Source organism: Protopterus annectens, chromosome 10.part0, assembly GCF_019279795.1.
Source record: "Protopterus annectens isolate FY-2018-M chromosome 10.part0, PAN1.0, whole genome shotgun sequence".
NCBI lineage: Eukaryota > Metazoa > Chordata > Ceratodontiformes > Protopteridae > Protopterus > Protopterus annectens.
In genome coordinates this window covers 1688992336-1689010089 of record NC_056744.1, presented here as the reverse complement: position 1 = coordinate 1689010089, position 17754 = coordinate 1688992336, and the positions used below count along the sequence as shown (strand labels likewise).

At 39.6% G+C, this 17754-nt stretch overlaps 1 protein-coding gene across 1 annotated transcript in view; it reads right to left on the bottom strand.

Moving 5' to 3' along the window:
- The window catches only part of LOC122814428 (zinc finger protein 316-like), a 92415-nt gene that overhangs the window by 30683 nt on the left and 43978 nt on the right, over positions 1 to 17754 (bottom strand). The gene's annotated exons all lie outside the window — the stretch shown is intronic.

Sequence of the window (17754 nt, the reverse complement as noted above, 5' to 3'; positions counted from 1 at the left end):
CTTATTCTTGTAGTGCGATAAGGTGCATGGTAGTCCAGAATTTGAAGAAAGTTAGTGTTGAAGTAGGAAACAGCCTCATCAAGTTCAAGATGGGTTAGAGTTGACCAGTTACATGCTAGCAATTCATTTAGGAAGCTATCAGGGTTAAGTTTTTTTTGAGCAGGAAGTTTTGAGATTATGAGTTGTTGAAATATGAAGTTTTTGTCTAGTAATATAGGTAAGCATATGGTCACTGATGTTGTCAGGGAGGGTACCTGTATTAGGGTGTTAGTTGATAAGGATCCAGTCAAGAGTAGTTTCTTTCCTGCTAGGTTTGTGGATTCTAGTGGGAGTAGTTATTAATTGAGAGAATCCAAAGAGATTAATGTGGTTAGTAGTGTTCTGGGTACTACAGGTGAACCAGTCTATGTTGAAGTCACCCAGTACAATGGTCTCCTGGGGTAGTTGGTTAGACAGGTAACTAAGTATGTTTTCAAGAGTATTAGTATTGTTACCAGGGTTAGATACATACAAATTAGGTAGATAGATTTGGAGTTGTTGATTTGGAGTTTGATAGACAGTGCTTCAGATTTGCTGTCTAATGATGGAATCACATTACAGGGGGAACTTGGAGATTTGTAGACAATGGCTATACCTCCACCTTTTTTGTTTATACGGTCACATCTAAGGATATTAGATCCTGGGGGGTAATTTCATGGTTTAGAGTAGATGGTTATAGCCAGGTTTCTGTGAGATATAGAATATCAAATGAGTGCAAATCAAGGAGTGCATGTAGGTGGAACATTTTATTGTTAACACTTCTAATATTCAGGTGAGCTATTAGGATGGAGTTAAGTCCTTTAGCTATTGTAGGAGTTTTGGATAAAGTTGCATTATCAAGGTTATTGCTTTTGTCTATAATGGGGCCAGGGTTTGGATGAATATTATCATTTAGGAGGAGGTGATGTTGGTTATAGTATAGAAATTTTAAGATTTTGTGGAAATTATTAAAATTCTTTTTAATAGTGAAATAGGTCATGTGGGTAGTTCTGTGATATTTTGGTAGAATATAATTAGAGGTACTGGTTATGTTGCTGTGGTTAGGGGGATAGATGAATGAAGATGGAGAAGTTTGTTGGTAATGATGGTTCTGTTTAGATAGAGTAAGATTTTCAAAGAAGGTGATTGAATAAGGTATAGTAAGAAAGGCTACTACTGTAGTTAAGAGTAGTGTGTGTGCAAACATAGTTTTGTGTGTTGGGGTCATGGTAGTGAGTAAATTTGAGGTGTGGTTTGCTTGAAAGTGAGGAGAGGTGGAAGAAATGAAAGTAAATGTGACACGAGGTAGAGCAGGGTTTAAAGTAGTCAATAAGGAAATTGGTAGAGGCAGTGAAGGAGGTGGATGTGGGAAGTATCTAGTATAGAGGATGATTAGGATAGGTAAGGGAGTGGATATTGTGAGAGGTAATTAAGGCTAATTAGGAAGAATAGAACTAGGGGAGTGGCTTTGTGATGAGAAGGGTAGTGATAGGCTATGAAAGATTAGGGGAGGGTTTTTTCAGGTATAAGTCTAGGAGTACTGGGGGTGGGTGGGAATTGGGGGTAGGGTAGAGGAGCGTAGTGAGCCCGGAGGGCGAACAGAGTGGGCAGACCAAAGTAAGGTAAAAGCAGTGAGAAAAAACAATCAATCAGTAAGGTAGAAGGTAAGAACAGAAGTCAGTAAGTAGAAAGGCAGATGTTGTGAGTGTGAGGAAAGGGGAAATATAAACAGAGAGAGGGGAAACCATGGTGAGGAATGGTTAACCTAGGAGTAGTGCAGGTGGAGAGGAGGGTTAGATAAAGGGTTTATAAGGACAGGGAGAGTTGGGTGCAAGGTTAGTAAGGACTATGGAAGAAGAAAAGTAAAAGGAGAAGAGTGCAACAAGCCTGAAAAGTTTAAAGTATGAGGTGGGAAGGGTGACAAAGAGAAAATTAGAGGAGGGTAAAGACCGCCATCTAGTGGCCAAAGTATGTAAGTACCCAGTAAGGAGATTTTAGCAGCTATATGCAAACAAAAGGAAAAGTAATGGAGAAGGCAGAGGTTAGAGGGGTATAAGAATAAAGGTAGGTACAATGTCTTAGAGACAGGCAGGGAGAGCAACAGTAGTAAACGGGGGGGGTATGGCTGCTGGCAGATATGGCAGTTTAACTAGTACACCTAGGAAGTGTAGTGGACTAGTATATACTTAAAGTATAGGAAGGAAAATAATAATTACAATCTTGGCTTTTAGTCCAATTGCGGTTAGATACCACAGGTGAGTAGCTACCCAGGCAGGTATAGGTAGGTGGATATTGCTGTTCTTCTGAGTCCAATAGGACACAGCCGGGAGTGGGTAAAGTGAGTATAGTAGGTTTGCACAGAATCTTAGGCTTTTAGTCCAAGGGCGGTTAGATACCACAGGTGAGGACCTACCCAGGCAGGTATAGGTAGGTGGATATTACTGTTCTTTTGAGTCCAATAGGGCACAGCTGGGAGTGGATAAAGTGAGTATAGTAGGTTTGCACAGAATCTTAGGCTTTTAGTCCAAGGGTGGTTAGATACCACAGATGAGGAGCTACCCAGGCAGGTATAGGTAGGTGGATATTGCTGTTCTTTTGAGTCCAATAGGGCACACATATACATATTTATACATACACACACAAATATATATATATATATATATACATACATATATATATATATAAATATATATATATATATATCTATATATCTATACATATATCTATATATATAGAGATATATATATATATATATATATATATATATATATATATATATATATATATATATACACACACACACACACACACACACACACACACACACATACATACATATATCTTTTTCTTTCGGCTGCCCAGTTAGGGGTCGCCACAGCGGATCAACTGCTTCCATTTCTTCCTGTCCTCTGCATCTTGCTCTGTCACACCAACCACCTGCATGTCCTCTCTCACCACATCCATAAATCTTATCTTAGGTCTTTCTCTTTTCCTGTTACCTGACAGGTTCATCCTTAGCATCTTTTTCCCAATATACTCTGCATCCCTCCTCAGCACATGTCCAAACCAATGTAATCTTGCCTATCTGGCTTTGTCTCCAAACCTTCCAACCCAGGCTGACCCTCTAATATACTGATTCCTAATCCTGTCCATCCTCGTCACACCCAGTGCAAATCTTAATATCTTCAACTCTGCCATGTGAAGCTCTTGACTCCTGCCTTTTTGTCAATGCCACTGTCTCCAACCCATATAACATAGCTGGTCTTACTACCCTCTTGCAGACCTTCCCTTTCACTCTTATTGGCACTCCTCTGTCACAAATCACTCCTGACACTCTTCTCCACCCTCTCCATCCTGCCTGTATTCTCTTCTTCACCTCTTTTCCACACTCACCATTACTCTGAACTACTGATCCCAAGTATTTAAACTCCTCCACCTTCACCACCTCTACTCCCTGCATCCTCACCATTCCTCTAGCCTCCCTCACATTCACACACACATATATTCTGTCTTAGTCCTGCTGACCTTCATTCCTCTTCTCTCTAGAGCATATCTCCATCTCTCCAGGGTCTCCTCCACCTGTTCCCTACTCTCACTACAGATCACAATGTCATCTGCAAACATCATAGTCCAGGGGATTCCTGTCTGATCTCATCTGTCAACCTGTCCATCACCACTGCAAGTAAGAAAGGGCTCAGAGCTGATCCTTGATGTAAGCCCACGTCCACCTTAAACGGATCTGTGACTCCCACCACAGACCTCACCGCTGTCACACTACCCTTGTACATATCCTGTACCACTCTTACATACTTCTTTGCCACTCCTGACTTCCTCATACAATGAGATGATCTCATCATCTTCTTTCGGCTGTTCCCATTAGGGGTCCCCACATCGGTTCATGTGTTTCCATTTCTTCCTGTCCTCTGCATCATGGTCTTTTATACCAATCGCCTGCATGTCCTCTCTCACCACATCCATACACCTTATCTTAGGCCTTCCTCTTTTCTCTTACCTGGCAGCTCCATCCTTAGCATCCTTTTCCCAATATACCCAGCATCCCTACTCAGCACATGTCCAAACCAACGCAATCTCACCTCTCTTGCTTTGTCTTCAAACTGTCCAACCTGAGCTGACCCTCTAATATACTGATTCCTACCTTTAACTCTGTCACATCCAGCTCTGACTCCTGCCTTTTCAACAATGCTACCGTCTCCAACCCATATAACATAGCTGGTCTCACTACCCTCTTGTAGACCTTCCCTTTCAATCTTACTGGTAACTGTCTGTCATAAATCACTCCTGACACTCTTCTCCACCCATTCCCCCCTGCCTGTACTCTCTTCTTCACCTCTCTTCCACATTCACCATTACTCTGAACTGTTAATCCCAAGTACTTAAACTCATCCACCTTTACCAACTCTACTCCCTGCATCCTCACCATTCCTCTACCCTCCCTCTAATTTACACACATATTCTGTTTTAGCCCTGCTAACCTTTATTCCTCTCTCTAAAGCATATCTCCACCTCTCCAGGGTCTCCTCAACCTGGACCCTACTCTCACTACATATCACAATGTTATCTGCAAACATCATAGTCCACGGGTTCTCCTGTCTAATCTCATCTGACAACCTGTCCATCACCACTGCAAATAAGAAAGGGCTCAGAGCGGATCCTTGATGTAATCCCACCTCCACCTTAAACATATCTGTCACTCCCACTGCAGTCCACACCAATGTCACACTACCCTTGCACATATCCTGTACCACTCTTACATACTTCTCTGCCACTCCTGACTTCTTCATACAATACCACAACTTTTCTCTAGGCACCCTGTCATATGCTTTCTCTAAGTCCACAAAGACACAATGCAACTTCTTCTGACCTTCTCTGTATTTCTCCAACAACACTCTCAGAGCAAATATTGCATCTGTAGTGCTCTTTCCTGGCATGAAACCATACTGCTGATAACTAATCATCACCACCCTTCTTAACCTAGCTTCCACTACTCTTTCCTATAACTTCAAGCTTTGACTGATCAGTTTTATCCCTCTGTAGTTACTGCAGCTCTGCACATCACCCTTATTCTTAAAGATAGGTACTAAAACACTTTTTCTCCACTCAGGCATCCACTGACTTTCCAAAATTTCATTAAACAATCTGGTTAAAAATTCCACTGCCATTTCTCCTATGCACCTCCATGCTTCCACTGGTATGTCATCTGGGCCCAACAGCCTTTCCATTCTTCATCCTCTTCATAGCTGTCCTTACTTCCTCCTTGCTAATCTGCTTCACTATCCACACATCATCCAACCTTCTCTCTCTCATTCTCTTCATTCATCAGCCCTTCAAAGTACTCTCTCCATCTACTCAACACACTCTCCTCACTTTTGAGTACGTTTCCCTCACTGTCCTTTATTACCCTTACCTGCTGCACATCTTTCCCAGCTCTGTCCCTCTGTCTAGCCAATCGGTACAGGTCTTTTTCTCTCTTTAGTGTCCAATCTCTCATACAACTCTCTATATGCCTTATCCTTCACCTTCGCCACCTCTCTCTTTGCCATGCACCTCATCTCCTTATACTCATGTCTACTTTTTTCATCTCTTTGACAATCCCACTTCTTCTTCACCAGCCTCTTCCTCTGCATACTCTCCTGTACTTCCTCCTTCCACCACCATGTCTCCCTTCCTCTGTCCAGATGTCACACCAAGCATCTTCCCTGCAGTCTCCCTTACTAGCTCTGCTGTAGTTACCCAGCTATTCGGTAACTCTTCATTGCCTTCCAATCTCTCATACAACTCTCTATATGCCTTATCCTTAGCCTTCACCACCTCTCTCTTTGCCATGCGCCTCATCTCCTTATACTCATGTCTACTTTCTTCATCTCTTTGACAATCCCACTTCTTCTTTGCCAGCATCTTCCTCTGCATACTCCCTGTACTGCCTCATTCCACTGCCATGTCTCCTTGTCCTCCTTCCTCTGTCCAGATGTCACACCAAGCACCTTCCTAGCAGTCTCCCTTACTAGCTTTGCTGTAGTTACCCAGCTATTCGGTAACTCTTCATTTACTCCCAGTGCCTGTCTTAACTCTTCCCTGAACTCCACCTCACAATCACCATTTAACTTCCATTTAATCATTGGCACTGCTTGCACACTCCTCCTCCGCTTCTTGATCACCAACATCATCCTGCAGACCACCATTCTATGCTGCTTAACTACACTTTCCCCAGTCACCACTTTACAGTCTCCAATCTCCTTCAGACTGGCCCTCCTACATAGTATATAATCCACCTGTGTGCATCTTCCTCCACTCTTGTACTTCACGCTATGCGCCTCCCTCTTCTTAAAATATGTATTCACCACAGCCATATCCATCCTTTTCGCAAAATCCACAATCATCTGACCTTCTGCATTCCTCTCCTTAACACCATACCTACCCATCACTTCCTCATCCCCTCTGTTCACTTCCCCAACATGCCCACTGAAGTCCGCTCCAGTCACTAGTCTCTCACCCTTGGGTACACTCACCACCACTTTATCCAACTCACTCCAAAATTTTTCTTTCTCATCCATCGCACACCCAACTTGTGGAGCATATGCACTAACAACATTCATCATTACACCATCAATTTCAAGCTTCATAAACATCACTCTATCGGACACTCTCTTCACCTCCAAAACACTCTTGGCATACTGTTCCGTTAGGATAACCCCTACCCCATTTATTCTGCCATCCACAACATGATAAAACAATTTGAACCCGCTTCCTATACACTTGGCCTTACTTCCCTTCCATATGGTCTCTTGCACGCACAATATATCAACCTTCCTTCTCTCCATATCAGCTAGCTCTCTCCCTATACCAGTCATACTGCCAACATTCAATGTTCCTACCCTCAGTACTACACTCCTAACCTTCCTCCTCTCTTCCTGCCTTCGGGCATGCCTTCCCCCTCATCTTCTTCTTCGGCCAACAGTAGCCCAGTTTCCGCCAGCACCCTGTTGGCTAGCAGTACTGGTGGCGGTCGTTGTTAACCCGGGCCTCGACCGATCTGGTATGTAATTATGAAAAGTTCTCCGCATCAGTAATTTTTGGCAGAGGTTTTATGCCGGATGCCCTTCCTGACGCAACCCTCCCCATTTATCTGGGCTTGGGACCGGCACAAAGAAATGCACTGGCCTGGGCATCCCCAGTGGCTGGGTTATATACATACATACATATTATATATATCTATATATATATATATATATATATATATATATATATATATGTATATGTATATGTATATATATATATATATATATATATATATATATATATATATATATATATACACACACACATATATATATATATATATATATATATATATATATATATATATATATATATACACATGCACACATATATATATGTATATATATATATATATATATATATATATATATATATATATATATACATATATATATATATATATATATATATATATACATACATATATATATTACATATAGTATAAAAAGTGTACACACCCCTGACAACTTACAATGCAAAGGAATCTCATTGTTGAAAGGTATCAGTCAGGAGAAGGGTAAAAAAAATTTCTGCAGCATTGGATATACCATGGAACACAGTGAAGGCAGTCATCAAAAAGTGGAGAAAATATGGGACGACAGAGATGTTGCAAAGAACTGGACAGTCATTCAAAACTGGTGAAAAGACAAGACAGAAACTGGTCAGGGAGGCTGCCAAGACGGAAGCCTTTTCTTACACAGAAAAAAACATCCAGGCCCAGCTACAATTTGCAAAACTATACATCAAGTTTCCCAAAAGCATGTGGGAAAATGTGTTATGGTCTGACGAGACCAAGGTTGAACTTTTTGGCCACAGATGCAAAAGGTACGTTTGGCGCAGAACACTTCACATCACCAAAAGAACACCACGGTGAAGCATGGTGATAGCAGTATCATGCTTTGTGGTTGCTTTTCTTCAGATGGAACTGCGGCTTTAGTCAAGGTGGAGGCAATTATGAACAGTTCCAAATACCAGTCACTTTTGGCCCAAAACATTCAGGCATCTCCTAGAAAGCTTTAGATGAAGAGGAATTTCACCTTTCAACACGACAATGACCCCAAGCATACATCCAAATCAACAAAAGAATGTTTTCACCAGAAGAAAAATAAAGTTTTGGAATGGCCCAGCCAGAGCCCAGACCTAAATCCAATAGGAAATCTGTGGGGGGACCTGAAGAGGGCTGTGCACAAGAGATGCCTTTGCAATCTGACAGATTTGGAGTGCTTTTGCAAGGAAAAGTGGGCAAATATTGCCAAGTCAAGATGTGCCATGCTACAACAAAGTACAAGAGGGTAGGCTCCACAAGTGTATCCAAGGTGGTGAACTTTAAAGGTAAAAGTAACAATTCAAGAAATAAGTTAATAAGAACGAAACTCTTGTGTAGCAATCCACATAAATCCACGTAAAATCCAGTAAAATCCAGTAATTTATTGTGCGCAAGGTACAAACAGAACAAATAACGTAAAACACTCAAGAAAGCGTTTTTGATTCACACTTGCCCAACTTCTTCAGACATACAATAATACTGTCTGTTTGTTGATCAGCTGTTTATAGAGCGTTGTCCTAATCAACTAATCACGTAAACTAAGTATTTAAATTGAGCATTTTAACAGTATTATTGTATGTCTGAAGAAGTTCGGGCAGTGTACCGAACGAAAAACGCTTTCTTGAGTGTTTTACGTTATTTGTTCTGTTTGTACCTTGCGCACAATAAATTACTGGATTTTACTGGATTTTACGTGGATTTATGTGGATTGCTACACAAGAGTTTCGTTCTTATTAACTTATTAACTTATTTCTTGAATTGTTACTTTTACCTTTGAAGTTCACCACCTTGGATACACTTGTGGAGCCTACCCTCTTGTACTTTGTTGTTTCATGTTACGTGTTTGGTGATTTTGGTTCAAGATGTGCCATGCTGACAGACTCCTACACAACAACCAGCAATAATCTCCCCCGCTACAGACATAACCAGACATTTGTAAACTTAAAACAGTGAGCACTATCAAGTAAATATGGAAATTACCTGCCTTAAAAAAAGCAAACTAATGATGGAATGACAATGAGGTCAGGGCAGGGAGAGAAATAAACTCATCCTGCTCGGAGATCCCCTTGTGTAGAGACTGAAGCTATACCCCAGCACAAACACTTTGTGCTGAAATGGAATATGAATTTTTGAGTGCACTTAACATTGCAGTGACACTCTGAAATGACCACTCTTTAGCCAGTAATAATATGGGGCTGATAACAATCTTACTGCACCCTTTATCCTATTATATTAACTTCTTTTTCATGTTGCTGTAGAATGGTCTGATAGTTAAACTAATACACATATGAAGAAAGCGACAGCCACACTTTAATAAAGCATTTCAAGACTAATTTCACATTCCCTATGCTCCAAAGTAAACAAACAAACTAGAAATCTTCTATTTTAACAGTTAATAAATAAAAGCAAAGAAAAACATAAGTGGCCTAAATCTAAACAGGTAACCAAAATTTTAAAGTGTAATTCATTACAGACACAAGACTCAGACTAAGTATCAATATGTACATTTAGTTAATACCTTTTAAAGTTTTTTTCTTAACAGTACTTACAGTAATTCAACTCAAAACAGCATATGAATCTATTCTAAAATAAATACCTTAGATGTATTACAAATCCTTTCAAAAAGTATGATCACTGACAAAAACGCACAAGAACATGTTAGTTTCTTTAATACCAAATACCTCGCTGTCCACACTTGTCTTCACATGACTAAACAATTTATAAATATTGTGCACTAGAAATATTTAATGCAGTTCATTGTCTCCTTCAAACTCTAATCTCTAAAAATGTTATGCAATTCTGACTGCTGTGACTAGATTATTGACAGATGTGAAAGCGATAAGACTGTTAAAACTGTCATTAAAAATGTATTTACATCTTCTATGTTATGACCAAAACCTGAAGGCTCTCCAACCCCTCTAACCACATAACAAACCAGATTATAATACAAATTTGGTAAACATCATAATCTGTTTACAAAATAAAATATGTTTAAAAAAGAAACTGACAAGACAATAACAGTATTTAATAACATTACTTAACTCCTGTCTCCTAGCAACAGACACCAACAACCTTCACGTGACTTAAACGGGGTAAGTAAACAAGAGTGATATGCAAATTAGGATTAAAACATGACCCTTCAAAACTACAATGGACACCTTCAGAAAATTAGTTTTTTTTTTTACAGAAATCTTTAGGTGTTGGTAGGTCTGTGCGAGAGCCTTGACACACTATGCTGAGCTTGTACTGGCTCATCCTATATGTTTTCCAAACTGGAACAGCATAAGTTTCAGCTATGAACTGTATGTCCACATCAATTCAACAAGTACGGGACGGTCTATCTTAAAAGCTTTTGTATTCTTAGGCAATGTATCCACGTTTAGTGTTTAAAATGTCAAACTCCTAAATGTAGAACAATACAAAACACAGTATACACAATGAGCTAAAATTGTACAGTTAACTACACGGGACTACCTAGTTTTCAGTTATCAACGTTCTATAGGTCCGAAATGATGATAACCCATCAGGGTTAAAATAGGATATGTCTACAGGTAACAACTTATAAACCTCAGACTGATTACACTTTAAAAGTGTTCTCCCTGCAGATCTAGACAGAAAAAGTTGTTTTTGTCCCAATCTTTTTACAATAATATTAACAAATTTCAGAAAACCTACGGGTAGAACAACTGCAAGATAAATATCTGACACACCTACTTAGGGTTTATAGATGTGCTTTTTATATTTACCAGCATCAAAGCTAGTGCAAGAAGTATCACTATCAGTTTCAGACCATTACACTACTGCTCAAATCTTGACAAGTACAGGAAGAAAATATAGGATATGAAGTGAAAATAAGTTCCTAGAATAAAATCCACATTAATTTGTCAATTGAAAATTCAACACAGGATCACACAAGTCTTTGGATGCATTGTAAAGAATCTGCAGTTATCATAAGTGAAATAAAATTTATTTATAAAATCAATGTTTTCTGGGACAGGAAGAATATATGCAGACAAGCAGCATACAGGAGGTTTCTAAGAAGGATGGCAAATAGAGGGAAAAACAGAAGGACAAAGCTGAATTAAAAAGTGGTAACATAAAAGCATTAATAGGGCACCATTTGTTTGTTTGTAGAGTGGTAGCTAACTAATATGTTTGTTATGGAGGAAGGGAAGAGTGAAACAGTTTTGCATTGGCGTTGTCTGTGCCAGACCTACTGATGCTCAAGCTGGGACAAAATCAATTTTAAGCATGGCAAATTAAACAGAAATTCACTTGTGTGACAGTGATGGCTGCAGGTATAACTGTTATGGCATTTTATACAACCAATGTAGCAAAGTTCAGGTCAGTATATTTGCAGAAGATAAGAATGAATGCTGGCAGAACATTACTTTCACTCAGGCCCTAACAAGGCCATGTGCTAAAAGGACAATGACATAACAAAAACAAAACTCAGTAGTATTGCTGAAGAGAAGAGTCGCTGCTGCATTCACACACACATACAAACTGCTTTCATGCACATACCGTTCATTCTCTCATACACTGTTCACTTTCTCCTACATCCATACAGAGTCACCGCTGCATTCACACATACATATAAACTGCTGTCATGCATGCACCCTCCATTCTCTCACACACCGTTCAGTCTCTCCTACATCCTTACCCACTTGTTGCTGCATTCACACACACAAACTGCTGTCATGCACGCACCATTCATTCTCTCATGCACTGTTCACACTCGCCTACATCTGTGCCCAGTCGCTGCTGCATTCACACACACATACAAACTGCTGTCCTGCACGCACCGTTCATTCTCTCACACATACGTGCACAATCTAGTCTGCATTCATAGACACATACAATCTACTTTCATGCATGCATTCACAGAGACAAACACACACTCACACAAAGGCACCATCTTACCTCAATCGGGTAGGAGGAGAAATGGTGTGCAACACAAGACTCGCAGACAGATCTCCGATCGTGAAGTTAGCAGCAGGATAAATAGAGGGATCCAGCAGTAAATTCAACAAACAGCAAAAAAAGAAAGGGAATTTTTACTGTTGAACCCCCTATTTATTTGCACAAAACAAAGGAGTTTTAGGGCAGGGGGTGCAGGTGTTAAGAAAGTCATGGCTTGCCTTGTAAGACTGTCATTGGACACCGCCGCATGCTTGATGATACGCATAGAAAATCGGCTTGCTATGCAGAGGAAAGTACACAGTGAATTGCAAGCTGATTTTCTCAAAAAAATGAAATATGAACACCGTGCAACTCCATGCTGAAATTTAAGCTGGCAAGATAACTGACAAAGTTCAGTTACTTTTTCAGCTTAATTTTCAACACTGGAGTTACAATCTGATTGCAAAGTTGTGCGAGCTGGGAGAAGGCACTCGGGTGGAAAAGCATGTAGTTACTATCGCCTCACAGCGAGCTCGGGTGTAACCACAGAGGCACCATAAGACGGTAGTCGGGGTTAATGAGTTAAGATGTTGCTCCCTTTTTTACTGCAACTTCCATTTACAGGGTTGTCTCAACAGCCAAAACGCTGCAGTGCATTTTACATACAATGTACAACCCACGTAGTGAACAAGATGAAACTGTATGCTGCAGCCTACCAGTGCTAATTTTCCTGAGCTTCCATTGTGGCATTAATATCAAGGAGGAATCACAAGCTGATCTGTATGCAGATGTGGACATTTCTCACACAGGAATATTCAAGAAAGAAATGCATCCCCTAATGGTATGAAATCTGTCAGAAATGACTGTAAGATCTTGATCAAGACTTGAGGTAGTCATAAGCCCAGGAAGGATAAGGCAAGTTAGGGAGATCATGGAATTCTGAAGATGTCCAGACAGACAACAGCCTAGCCTTTCAGTCTAACTGGCAATCTCAGGAAATGTTTCTGCACAGATCTGCATTAAGTAGGGTCTTTTAAGTTTTAAACTTGTCATTGTTTGAAAATAATTCTAAACCCTGATCTGCTGTACTTTTAAAGCAGTTCTTACAGCTAAATTTAAATTTTTTCAAACACGCCATTCATCAAATTCCTCTACTCACATGACACCACCAAAAGGCACTGGTTACGCAAATATACACATGGGTCTGCCGCAACCAAGTGTCAGAAATGTATAAATGTTTTGTTTCACCAGCCCCTTTCACTCAAAAAAGGAATACTTGCAAATCTAAACTAACTACCAGATCTAAGATACACATTTTATGATGCTCTGACAGGTTGGTGAAAACAATTACATACCCCTTTGATGGCACTCATTTAATAAAATGTCAAAACCCCTTCTGCATGTTAAAATGACAGAATCATTTGATCTGTGCTAGCACTGTTCATAACCAAATAACCCATATGCAAACAGGATACTGTCCTGCCCCCTTACACAAACACTTTTATGTTAAAAAGTAAGAAAGACACTATGGATGCACCTAGAGCTCGACTCCCATCTTTGGATGACATGACATTTTTGCTACTGGGTTAAGCACACCTCCTTCAACATGTTTTCCCAATACTATGAGATTGGGTTAGACAGGCATCACTTAATCTTTTAGTGATTATTTTCAGATTAAGCAATTCTCTGACGGCAACTCCAACACAAAAGTGGCATGACATAATTATCGGTTGTCTAAAGCAACAGTATGTGCAGGCGAGCTGGTGTTGGTCTGCCTTTTTGTTTTAACTGGAAATAGCAGGAGAGGGGATATCACTATTGATAATCATAGCATTTCATTCAAAACAAATATGTAGCAATGGTGTGCATTCTTAAGTTGGTAATGCTTCTTTTTGGCAGAATGAAGGTACACGACAATTGTTATCAATTGTTCACTGGGTGAAATTCTTTAGATGGAATTTTTTTTTTTTTTACATACTTTCTATTTTACAGTTACTTAATATTTTGATCCAGACCTTCATTAAAAGTCACACACTAAAACTGATTTCCTTCTGAAGGAAGTGGACAGTGGGTATCACACATTGCAAAACAGTCTACACTAACCCACTTCATAATGTCTTACCTCTATGGCTGTAAAAAGTTATTACCAAAGCCTCCTAGATCTATGAAGACTAAGTCTCAGTGAAAATTTAACACCACATCACCTTCTGGCATACTTCCAGCAAAGAGTCACCGGGATTTAAATAATTTCAGATCCAGTACACCAGACTACTCTACAAATAAAAATGTTTTAACGACTGATGACTCTACACTCAAAATACCATCTGTCCTCTCTGGACAACAGGTGATGGAGAATTGTCTTTCAGATGCCAAGATGTCTGACATCTCAGGAGACCTTAAGGTACTTACAGCTGGCATATATGTCTATGTGGGAGTGAATGACTTGGCATGCAAAACTCCGAGGGATTTGTAGAGAGGCATGTCAGCAGCTCCATGCCAATCACAAATGCAGGGAAGATTCTGGTCCTGACAGTAATCCTTCCTTCCCAAGAAAGATGACCAAGTACAAAGACAAAATAAGTAGCATCAACAGTTGGCTAAATATTTGGGACCAGAAACAATAGGTGTCAACATGAGATGAGATGCTAGGCAGTCCTACATGCTCTGCCATGGACAGCCTGCCTCTCTTGTTCCAAGCCTTCAACATACTTCAACATTGAGGCCCTCTTACATTTGAAGTACCTCCATGTTTAGGCAATTACTGAAATTTGCTTTAAATGTTAAGAAAGCACTCTGCCTATAGCAAGATTTTGTATCTATTACGTCTTCAGAATCCGTGGCAACTGTGACAGCATCTCCGTATTTGTTAAGGACCACATCACCTCTAGATACATTTCCAGGGACCCATAAACACAGCTATCATGTTATCGCCTGTTACAAGACTCCCTCTGTGACTCATAATAATCATGCAAGGTTCTTAAATGTAAATCAATGAACTATCTATAAACAAAAACTTAATTTTTTGTGAAACTACCCGTGACTCTATACTTCAAATGCAGAATACAGCCAAACGTTCTTTGTTTCATAAACAAAAGTTCCCTGGAACAGATTATGTATACAGGCCTAATATTCTTTAGTCCTTAAAAATAAAGCTTTTTTCATGCACTATTTCACCGGTATCTCCTTCCCTGGTAAAGTGTGTTCATTCACTAATCACATTAATGACTAAAACCTCTAAATTTCACAATATCTCAGAATTCAATGATTAAAAATCTACAAATCTTACCAAATTCTATGATAAAGTTTGAAGATTCACACATTCTAGCTTAATGTCATACTCCTCCGCAGCAGGGAGCTACACAAAAGAGTTCAATGCCCACTTATATAAATGTATACAACTGACATTATGCATCAGATCTAAATATAATAGAAGGTTTAAAATGAAACCACCCAGAGGTCCAACAGAGCAAAATTTGCAACAAAAGAAAAAAAAAACTCCTTAAAATACAAATCAGATCGAAGGACCCTCTAATCAGGTTGGACATTAGAAAATGACTAAAACTTTAAAAATAATAGGACTATTAGGGCAGTCCATGAACTTGAGGACAACAAATATTTCTTTAGTTATGTGTTATGAAAGAAAGAAATAATACCAAAGACTGTTCAGAACTTACTCAAGATGGCACCACTAACTCTGACTCAGTAGACATTGCAAATATACCAGCTAACAAACTGAGTCCCAACTTCACTCTGGAAATGATGAGTCAAACCTCCTTATCCCTGAATACCTAAACCCCCTCCCTCCCCACCATCAACACGACCAAGGTTCACATACTAAAGGTACTCTCAAAGACTAAAACACTTCCTGCATGGTACTTGATAATATACATTGCTGTTTAATAAACAGTACATGCAAGTACTTGTGGAGCAACTCAAACTATTTAACCCATGTTTAACTACTGACATTCAGTGCACAGTAGTAATGTCACTTCACAACAGTGGCCACATTACTGATCCTGGGAATTACAGGCCCATCAGCCTGACAAGTCTTACATGCAAAGCCATGGAGCATATTGTAACTAACCTGATTAACTAAGGCATTAAAAATCTCATCCGGCTAGAGCTGCAGCAGTTTGGCTTTGCGAAGTGTAGATCCTTTCCAATGAATCTGGTTAATGTCTTTAAAAGAGTAACACAAGCTACTGACATCAGCCATGATGTATACACAGCAAACCTTGTCCTGGTCAAGGCCTTTGGCACTACACTAGGATAGATAGTATGCTCAATGCATTATAAGAAGACTCCCATATAGTAGGATGAACAGCAAACTGGCTGAAGGACAGAACCCATACAGTGTAGGTAGCAGGTGCTTCATAAAAGAGCATGGAGGTAACCAATTGTGTTCTGTGTTGGGACTTGTTTTATTTAGCATTTACTTTTCTGATTTCCAGACTATCAACCAAGACCTCTGGCTAACTAGGTTTGTAGATGACTGTAAACTGAGAACCACTGTCAAGTGACCGTTTGATACTCAAAGCCATGTGAAAAGAATGCTGATGTGCTAGTAATGGACTTAAATGAAATCCTAACAAGTGTAACATTATTCTGTTTGGTAAATATTCCCTCCTTCCAATATATGACATCAGTACCCCACTTTAAAATAAGAATGTAGTTAGAGATCTTGGTACTTTGGTTAACAATTCCTTCTCCTTTGATTATTATTTCAAACACCAGAAGTCAGGAAGCATTTCTACTTACCATAGCTGATCAACAAGGGGACACCTTCCAGTCCGAACAGGTCACTGTCCCATTATATTCAGCATTGATTATGCCAATTATTGAATACAATGTCCTCTCTGGAATGGACCCTACTAGACTTATCTAACAACTAAAAAGATATCAGAGGCTCCTAACTAGAGAGATCACCTGTTAAAAAACCCTAAGCTACCTGAAAAAATGTAAGGACTGTCCCTTTATTCAGTATCTTACAGACTTCTGAGGGGAGACTTATTCCTTGCCATTCAAGCCATTAGGAACTTGGTGGTCCTTGATCTTTAGAATCTCCATGAATGGAATAGTCCACAAGGGATCTAAATCTGCACTAAGTATATAAAACAACATAGAAAGAGAGATTTCATTACACAACACCTTTCCCTTCTCTGGAACTGACTTCCACTGCAAATTAAGCAGTGTAATACATTATCTGCCTTAAACCAGGAAATGGAAGTTTGGGCAGGTATTTACAACTTCAACCCTGGTCCGACTGGCCTGGCACTCCTTGACAAAGGAGGTTCAGGTTTAGGATGGGTACTGACAGGTATAAATGGTCACATGAGCCAACTGCCTTGTATTTCCTATTACCTGATGATCCTTTGCAGCAAACCCTTGATAAAAAGGGTCCTGCAATAAGTAAAGAAATTGTATTTGTCTACAACTGCTATGCTACACTATTTTCGGCCAATGGTCAGAAACTGTGTATATAAGAGAGACAGCTTTAATTTCGCATCAGAGTTTTTAATTGGAAGATGGCATTATATTAAATAAATAGTTCTCCAGTCAAAAGTCATCAAATGTCTAATTAATTTTAACAATGAGATCAATGAGGTATGCAAGTAAGGAAGTGTCACCTTAACCTGACATCCAGAGATCTCACAGTTAGTATAGGTTGAGGCATTTAATTTTTTGTTCTGAATGAGTTTGTTTTGACATGT